Source organism: Orbicella franksi, chromosome 10 (assembly GCF_964199315.1).
Source record: "Orbicella franksi chromosome 10, jaOrbFran1.1, whole genome shotgun sequence".
In the NCBI taxonomy this organism is placed as follows: domain Eukaryota; kingdom Metazoa; phylum Cnidaria; class Anthozoa; order Scleractinia; family Merulinidae; genus Orbicella; species Orbicella franksi.
This window is the reverse complement of record NC_138154.1, coordinates 18,138,450-18,147,719: the sequence shown is the minus strand read 5'-3', so window position 1 is coordinate 18,147,719 and position 9,270 is coordinate 18,138,450. Positions and strand designations below refer to the sequence as shown.

At 38.8% G+C, this 9,270-nt stretch overlaps 1 pseudogene; it reads left to right on the top strand.

Moving 5' to 3' along the window:
* The first annotated feature begins 5,696 nt into the window (after window positions 1-5,696).
* LOC145499913 (uncharacterized) lies at window positions 5,697-8,083 on the top strand (annotated as a pseudogene).
* The last annotated feature ends 1,187 nt before the right edge of the window (window positions 8,084-9,270 follow it).

The following is a 9,270-nucleotide window of genomic DNA, read 5'->3' as shown; positions in this document are numbered from 1 at the left end:
TTTACACCGAAATTATCGAATTTCATCAGTTTCATGTTATCTTTGAAGCAAACCACCTAGCAGTTACGCTATTTTGTAAAGAATGGTAGATAACGGAAACATTAATAGTGAAAGGAAACTGACTCATGCGCAGGTGATCATGCATCCCACAAAGAGGACAATTTCCTGTGTGAAACATATAAATATTTTAATTTGTACAAAGTTGAATTGAGTTTCGGACGATTGAGGTTATCGATTAGAGCAATTTGAACTACCCCTCTTCCACTTTTTATCAGCCTCACCTCACTTTTTATCAGCGTTACTTCCAAAATTAATTTATTTCATTCCATATTGCTTTCCAACAGTTATCAGCCTAATGGAATTATTTATCTTTAAAATAATCTGCCAAAATTCAGTAACACATTTGACGATGAATCAGTATCAACGCTAAAAGATGGTGTTTTGATGTCATCTTTATTACATTATTATTCCTAACTTGATAGTGATGTCAAGATGACATGGAAATATCGTTTTTTGGCGTCGATATTCATTGTAAAATTTAAAATAATTAACGGGAATTTGTTGACATGTTCCGTCTGAACAAATTTGAAATGCATACTTCATGCAACACTGAAAAAATTATTTTCCATAAGAAATGTAACATTGTATTTTGAAGAATCTGCCGGATCGACTGATTAAATACGATGCGAAAATGCCATGATCAAACGCTGTAAGGTAACTCGATTTACCCTGGGACTCTTTCATGCTTTGTGCGTTATTTGTATTCGAATAAATTATCTTAAATATTCCTCAGGCTCTTAACTAATCGTTAACCATCAGATCAGAATGGAGGTTTCATGAGAACGGCTTCAAATACCGGACTACGAAAGTTTGACATGTAAAATATTTTGCTTGCCATTCTAAGAAGAGCTCGTTGAACTATTAGAAACTGTTAGAAACAATCGACTGGGAAGGAAACTAATACAAACTAATCCATCCAGACTTGCTATGCGAAACTCCAGAGCTTCACATACAAAATCTAGGGATTTCAATATTTAAGAGCGTTCTAGTCCTTGCTCCTGGAGTAAGCCTGCTTGGCTTGGCGGTTTTTACGCAATTTTAGCGCCCTAAGAAAGCGCCGAAGCCGCGATAACGAGCGTCAAAAAGCGGCGAAGCCGTGAGCAGCCTGGAAAAGAAACAACTGAGAAACGCGGCTTCGCCGCTTTGTGCGCTCGCGCTCAAATTGCTTAAACCGCCAAGCTACGCAGGCTATCCTGGAGTTCAAATAAAATCTTCACTTCCATACATACATACAAACTTTGTTGAAGCTCCCTAAGTGGGTTTTTCCGCTACAATATATTTGAGAAATACAATTTGAAAAATGAAATGAAATGTCAGAAAAGAAGGATCATCCAACTGTGTATGAACGTTCTGAAACTGTGGGGTGGCTTCCGTAGCATGCAATCCATAGATTTACTGACAAGAAAGACGTACTGATCGGTCTTGTGTGGCTCAATTGGTTTCACGTTGAAGTCCAGACGACAATATGAAACAACACACGAAGCATGCTCATGCGCAGTCGATAATATCATCCCACAAGGAAGGCAGACTCGAATCCAAACGATATAAATACTCGCGCTTTTGGCTAACATAATACGAGGTCCGGCCGGATGAGGGTTATCAATCTAGCATTGTTTCAAAACAAATCTGATTTGTTCCTACCCCTCTTTCTATCACTTGACCTCAATTTTGTCATAAAGAATAATTTTACGTATTTTTTAAATAAGTAGCGGCCAAAAGCAGGTCACATTTTGAACAAGTCTGCAAAGCCTCAGTTCAATGGTCGATCGAAACAGAGATAACCTCAATGATCAGAGGCCTTCACAACGACAGTTTTACACTGATGATGTTATAGAAAGGAAAAGAAAACGTTTTCCATATTATTATTATATAAGAGTTTCCATGGTTTGTCTTCTCTGCGTATGGTATCAAACAACAAAGGTCGTCTTTCACCTGAGCTATATAAAATATGCAATTTTCTCTAAACCCAGCGGCTGACGCCAGGTAACCATCGAAGTGGTTAAGACTGCAAGTATTAACTGAGAATTTTTGCCTCAGATCCCTCACCCACAGACTTCACCTCACTTACGAAAATTGATTTATTTATCACAGTAAATTTTGTAGAAAATTAAAGAAAACAAATACCACGCTCGAGGCAATGATATTGCATTTCCTAAATCTAAACAGTACAAAGACAAACTTTTGATCAAGGCCCAAACACATCGCTTTCCTCTGGATAAAACAGAAATGACCCTGAGTGAAGAACACCGCAGCGGCCGGGTTGAACGAGTGGTTTTTTCCGCCGGTAATCGTTTTGAAAAAAATAAACAGATTATCATACTTGAGGGTCTTTCATTTTTGCGTGTCCTCAAATTTTTCTATTCTAACAACACGCACCGGCTTCTATTCGGCAGGTCGAGATCACCACTAACGGCTTTTCTCGCCGGTCAAAGGGGCTAGGTTTGGGAGAGACAAACAGATTATGATGCCAAAAGGTCATTCAGACTGTTCCTTGTGCTCGAATTATTCTATGCTGTGAATGAGTTTATGTGCGTATGCAAATTTCGTAGTTTTTTGTCGCTTTCGGGGTGACGTAAGACAAAACAGGATAGCAATAACCAATGAAGTAAGAGAATAAATTGTACTTCTTAACAATAGGTTATTGATTTAACCACAAGCATTAAAATAAACGTAGCTCGTCAAAAATATTATTGTTAAAATATTTTATAGACCTGAAATAGACATTCTATTTCAAGGGTAACACGATTCTGCCTTTTCATCTAATTTTCATTCAAACAAAAAACAAAAATATTACTAATTCTACTTAGTTAGGTTTCTTGAGGCTAAATAATTATATTGAGTAGGCCTCTCCAAACGTTGTTGAGAGTACTTGAAACAACAACAACAAAAAAAAACAGAAACAGGTGCCTTTAAAGCGAAGCCAAGATTATTGAAGCATGAGCAGGCGGTCATGTATCCCACAGTCCCCCACAAGGAAGGCATTTGTCTGTGTAAATAATATAAACATGTTAGGTTAATGAGACAAGGCTCGAGGTCCGGACGGTAGAGGGTTATCAACCAGTCAAAATTGAACTACCCCTCTTCCACTCACTTGACCTCATTTTCAGTCAATGCCTCTCTGAACGAAAATTGTTTTACTTCTGAGACCAACTCTCTTCCATATGTTTTTCAACAACTATTGTATGTAATGTAAGTGTTTACTTAATTGGCCACTCCCCATTGGGGCTTTTCAGGACCAATGTAAACAAACAATGATAAATAAATTACTAGGTTAAGAATCCCAACTGGCGGGAGGCAGACCAGTTGGCTATTTACAAGCACAGCCGAGAATTTGAACTCGGGGTTACCGAGAACAACATCAGCTAGCGGTCAGAACTGGATTTGAACCCGGGACCTACGGATTTTAAATCCGACGCCCGACTCGGCAACGCTGCCTCCAGCGAATGAAACCGCTCTTTCAAATTCCAGATCAACAGAATTTTGATTGCAAAAAAAATTGAACTAGTTGAACTAGCCATCTAAGGAAAATTTCAGTTATCGCAGAGAAGTGGTTGTAAATGAAATGTTCAAAAATCTGACTGACTGATGAGATAAATGGAATACCACGAATCTTAAGTGCTGTTCAGTTAAGAACGTCAGTTCATCAATCGATTATTTCACGCTTTGTGCGTTATCTACTAGATGCAGATTTCGTCAAATGACGTAAGAAAGACAATTGAAGCTTTGGACAAACCATCCTAGACAATACATTCACGTAGGGGCCAAACCCCCCCCCCCCCCCTAATGTTTCATGAAGGCTATATTTGCTTGGTTTATATATTTCTGAACCAAGTTTGGCAGATGAGCTTTATTTGTTCTCCAGTTTATTTTAGTTTGGAAGTTGTGACAAAATGTCAGATTATGACGTCATAATTGATGACGTCACCAAAACTTGCTATATTTTTTTTCTAAAATCTGATGTAAAGATTGTCATTGTAAAGGCCTTGACTTGAGGAGTAAAATGCCGAAAACCGTTTTTTTGCTATGATGATTATTTTTTGAGATATGCTAAATAAAATATTTTTTTGCTGCCCCCCCCCCCGGAATTTGCTTAACCATACTGTCCTTCTTATGTCAGTCTCTCTGGTTTATTTTTTTCAGTTTTATTCTAGGAAGGCTAATAATCTAGAAAACTGGAAGGCTTGACGTTGTCAAAAATCGTATGGTTTTAGAAATTTGATTTTCGGCTTTGTTAAGATGGTATTAACCGTAAAAAACGGGTGACGTCACAGGTTATGACGTAACAAAACTAATTTTAACGCAAGAACACTAGAGGGATAATTTTTATTCCGATTTTCTTCTTTATTTTTGGTTTAGTCATCTGGCACATCACATGTGCAACATAGCTGCATTTGCTGGAACAAAATTACGGCTTTAATTTGGGGATTTTTCTCAAGGGGGGACCCCAAATTTTGCAGAGTTAGTTTTCATATTTAAAAATGCCATATTTCATTTAATTTTTGTGATATGGACAAAATGTTTTCAGGTTTCAACTCCCCTTGATGTGCTCTTTCGAACACAGTGTAAAAAATATGCATATTAAGAACTTCAAAAGTGGCAAAAAACATGACGTCATCACTGTGACGTCACAATTCTGACATTTACTGACATTTTTCACGTGAGTATAATTGGCAATAGGTCTCCTGCCCATCTGCCAAGTTTGGTGTAGAAAGAGTCAATACTTTTTAAGGAATGCGAAATAATGTGAAATACCCAACAACTGACGAAACATTTGGGGGGTGGTTTGGCCCCTACGTGTTAGTTTGAGCTGATCTTTTATAACGAGTCAAAATGTTCATAGGAGATGTATTTATCTGCATGTTCATGTGATAGTAACCGGAGTAAGGCCGAAACAACTATTACTTTTAATGTTTTTGACTACTTTTTGACCTATAACAGCAACCGTTTTGACAGTAGTAGTCGTTTTCCTTTCTTGGCGTCGTCGTTTTTAAATCATCTTCTACGCACGCGCAGTTGAAAGAACGTCCCACAAAGATGTGTACCACTTGACAGAACGAGATAAATAGCCAACACTATTTTGCTCACTGTAATCTGAGGTCTGGACGGTTGAGGGTTGTCAACCCAAATTCTTGAACCACACCTCTTCCACTTACTTGACCTCACCTGTTTTCCTTCTTTTCCGTAGAGTACTTGTTAACAAGCGTGCAAGTCTCTGAGGTAGTCTCGTACTTGTTTCTGGAGTTAACTGGAGTAATTTCTGCCCCCTAATTAACTATGTAATCCGTTACTCAAAGTTTATTTTAATCAAAGCGTAAGAAAGACACTATGTGAAAGAGACCATATGAAATTTCGCTTTTGACTACTACCATTGAATAAGGGTTTATTATTCCGCTATTTAGCCATATTTTAGTATTTCGGCCTCTAGTTTTTGAAGGCATACCGATTGCATAAGGCGCGTGCGAATGATAAAGACAACATAATTATTATTTTGTACATTCTCCTGTCCAAGTATCGTAAAAAGGGGTAATAGTGGAATGATAATGATACACTTTACATGTATAACCGAGCTATCAAGCAAGTGGTTTAATCTAAACAGTTTTTATTATTATTATTATTATTATTATTATTATTATTATTACATATTAGACATACAAGACATATTAGAGTCGAGTGGCTCGCTTCAGGTTTGCGCTGGACACAAATCTGGGAGTGAGGCAGCAGTGCACGAAATGAACAGTTTATTCCAGCACAATGAAACCGATGCTGTACTGCTAGTGGATGCGTCAAACGCCTTCAATACACTAAACCGTGCCGCCGCCCTTCATAACATTAGGGTTCTTTGTCCAGCGTTAGCTATATTTGCAATCAACACCTACCGAGCACCAGCACGACTATTTGTAACGGGGGGTAGAGAGCTAATTTCCGCGGAGGGTACTACGCAAGGCGATCCCTTACCAATGTGCATGTATGCTCTTAGTCTACAGCCGCTCATCGCTCGTCTACAGGCAGTGAGTGAAGCCAAACAATGCTGGTTTGCAGATGATGCGACAGGATGTGGATCACTACAGAACATCCGGATGTGGTGGGATGAGCTGACGATGGCCGGACCGGACTTAGGATATTACCCTAATGCTGGGAAATGCTGGCTTGTTACGAAGCCTAATAAGGAGCAGACCGCTAGGAGTATCTTTGAAGAAACAGCAATCAACATCACCACAGAAGGACGGAAGCATCTGGGTGCGACGCTGGGCTCCAGGTCTTATCTTGAGCAGTACGTTAACGGTAAAGTCGAAGAATGGGTGGGGCAGGTGACAAAATTGGCAGAGTTTGCTTTGTTGCAGCCCCAGACTTGCTACGCAGCATTCACTTTTGGATTAAAACACCGCTGGACGTACTTTATGAGAACTCTGCCTGATATAGAAGATGTACTCGCTCCTTTGGAGCGCGCAATAGCTGATGCCCTAATACCGTCCATTACAGGTCACAATTGTACAGAAACTGAACGTGAGCTATTGGCGCTGCCAGTGAGAATGGGAGGTATGGGCCTAATAAATCCGAGCCAAACAGCAGCTTTAGAGTATGCAGCATCAGCCAACATCTCTGGTCCACTAGCCCATCAAATAAAATCATAGTCGCATAAGCCACCAGACGAAAGTAAAGTACACGCTGTGCAACGGGAGATGAGCCAAGTGAAGTATCAGTATCTGAAGGAAAAACTTGATGAGGTGAAGGGCTCGATTTCTGGAAAAACTTTGAGAGCTGTCGACCTTGCCACTCAGAAAGGTGCTTCTAGTTGGCTTACTGTTTTGCCAATTAGAGATATGAATTTTGATTTAAACAAGAGTGAGTTCCGAGACGCTGTGAAACTCAGGTACGACTGGGAAGTTCCTGATACTCCCTCTGTTTGTGTTTGCGGGGACATATTCAATGTGGACCACGCTATGATATTCAAAAGAGGCGGATTTATCATCCAACGCCATAGTGAACTAAGGGATTTGGAGGCGGACCTGCTTAGCATGGTATGTAATGGTGTCGAAACCGAACCAGTTTTGCAAGACATCACAGGAGAAGAGTTGAATAGGGGAGCCAACACCGCCCCTGATGCGCGGCTGGATATAGTTGTTAGGAGATTCTGGAGAGGCAGAGGTCGGCTTTTTTTTATGTCAGAGTATGCAATCCGAATCCAGACTCCTATAGAGATTTGGATCCAGACCAGATATTCAGGCAGCACGAAACAGAGAAGAAGCGCCAGTATGCCAGCCGTGTGTTAGAAGTAGAGCAAGCTACATTCACGCCATTAGTTTTTAGCAAGACGGGTGGAATGGCAGTGGAATGTAACCGATACCATAGTAGACTTGTTGAGTTAGTTGCTACAAAGAAGGGCGAAAGTTATGCGACTACCATGTCATGGATCAGGGCAAGAGTATCTTTTGCGCTGCTGAGATCAGCATTACTTTGTTTAGGAGGCTCGCGAGCTCCTAGGAGAGTCCACTTAGAACTATCGGACATTGATTTAGATATCGAAAAAGGACATGCACATATTCGTTAAGGCAATTGAGAATGCTATTTCTGGGGAACTCTAGCCGAAGCCACGAACACTGAGCCAAGAAGTGGACCTGCATATAGTTACAGTGTATTTTTAAAGTAGAGTTTTTGCCATTTAAATGTGTAGAGTATTTTTTACTATTCTTTTTTAAATTTTTTCGACAAATGATAATAGACAAATTTATAAGGGTTGTAAAGTTTTTATTTTTAATTTTAATTAATTATTATTATTATTATTAAAAAAAAAAAACATCTTTCTTGCTAAGCTTACCGAATCATGCGTAGTTGATAACACCTTCCCACAAAGATGGCAGACTCTAATCCAAACAATATAAATAGTCGCACTTCCATTCACTACAAACTGAGGCCCGGACGGTCGAAGGTTACCAGTTTAGAATTCTCTCTCCGGCGCGAATTCTTGGTTGTTGTAACCCCTCTTCCATCCACTTGACCTCTCTTTTTATCTGATCAAGAAACGTTTTCCTTGCATTTTTAACATCCAATTAGCAGCGAAGAGCAAGATATATTAATTCTCCTGAAATAAAACTGCCAATAGATTTTTGTTCAAACTTTGTCCATTGAACATTTATTATATGAGAACTTTAATTATAAAATTAAAAAGGGGAGTGTCCATGCTCGTTAAGGAGCAGTGAGGGATTAAAAATGTCCAATTTTAGCATTATTTAATGCTTTTTACAAGAACGCGGTCCAAGTTATTGTCAACTCTTTGTGAGCCCAGACTCATGAAAACGCGCCTCAAACTAAAATCAATACTCAGTGTCTAGGCGTATTTCGTTTTACATTTAACCCATCCCGTTTCTCTTTGAATAGTCCTTTCTTTTCACAGATAAACTTCTATGTAAAAAAAAAAAGTATCACTGTTACTTTTTTTCGCCTTTTAAACCTCTTTCAAATATATTATTTCTTGAGTACCGTTACATGAGACAGGAAAACACTTTTTTATAAATATTATTATAATCATTACTATTTCAATAATTCTTACACACATAAGAATTCTATTTAGGGGCATACAAATTTCAATGATCGAAAAGTGTTGAGCTCAAACTCATGTGAATAAGAGGAGACATTGAATCGATCGCGGGTTTATTCAATGTTGCATGACTTTATTAGTGCCACTTCCGATGTCCGGTACTCAGTGTCTACTCGTATTTCGTTTTACATTTCACCTGTCCCGTTTCTCTTTGAATAGTCCTTTCCATTCACAGATAGAAGAAACACGTAAGAAGCACGTAAAAGAAACACGTATCACTGTTACTTTTTTTCGCCTTTGTATAATTTGAGGTCGGCTTTTCATGAAACTGTACTACGCACGCGTTATGCAATACCTGTATTCGTTTTTTTACCACATGGATAAAATACAGAGTTTTCCAAGCTGTAAAGAAGGTCTGCAGTAGATCTTCTTCATTGCATTCTTTTTTTTTTATCTTTTAAGATTTTTATTTTTTTTATTTTTTTATTTTTATTTTACCGTTTTCACTGTGACATGAGAGCTGTTATGCTTGCGTTTGTGCTTGCTTTGCTAGTGAAAACGAGGCTTTACTAACCACATGTAGTTCAGCAACCACATACAATTTTACGGCTATAGCACTACAGTAGAGTGACTGATTCCAGATTTTACGGAAAAAACCACGGATTTACATAGGA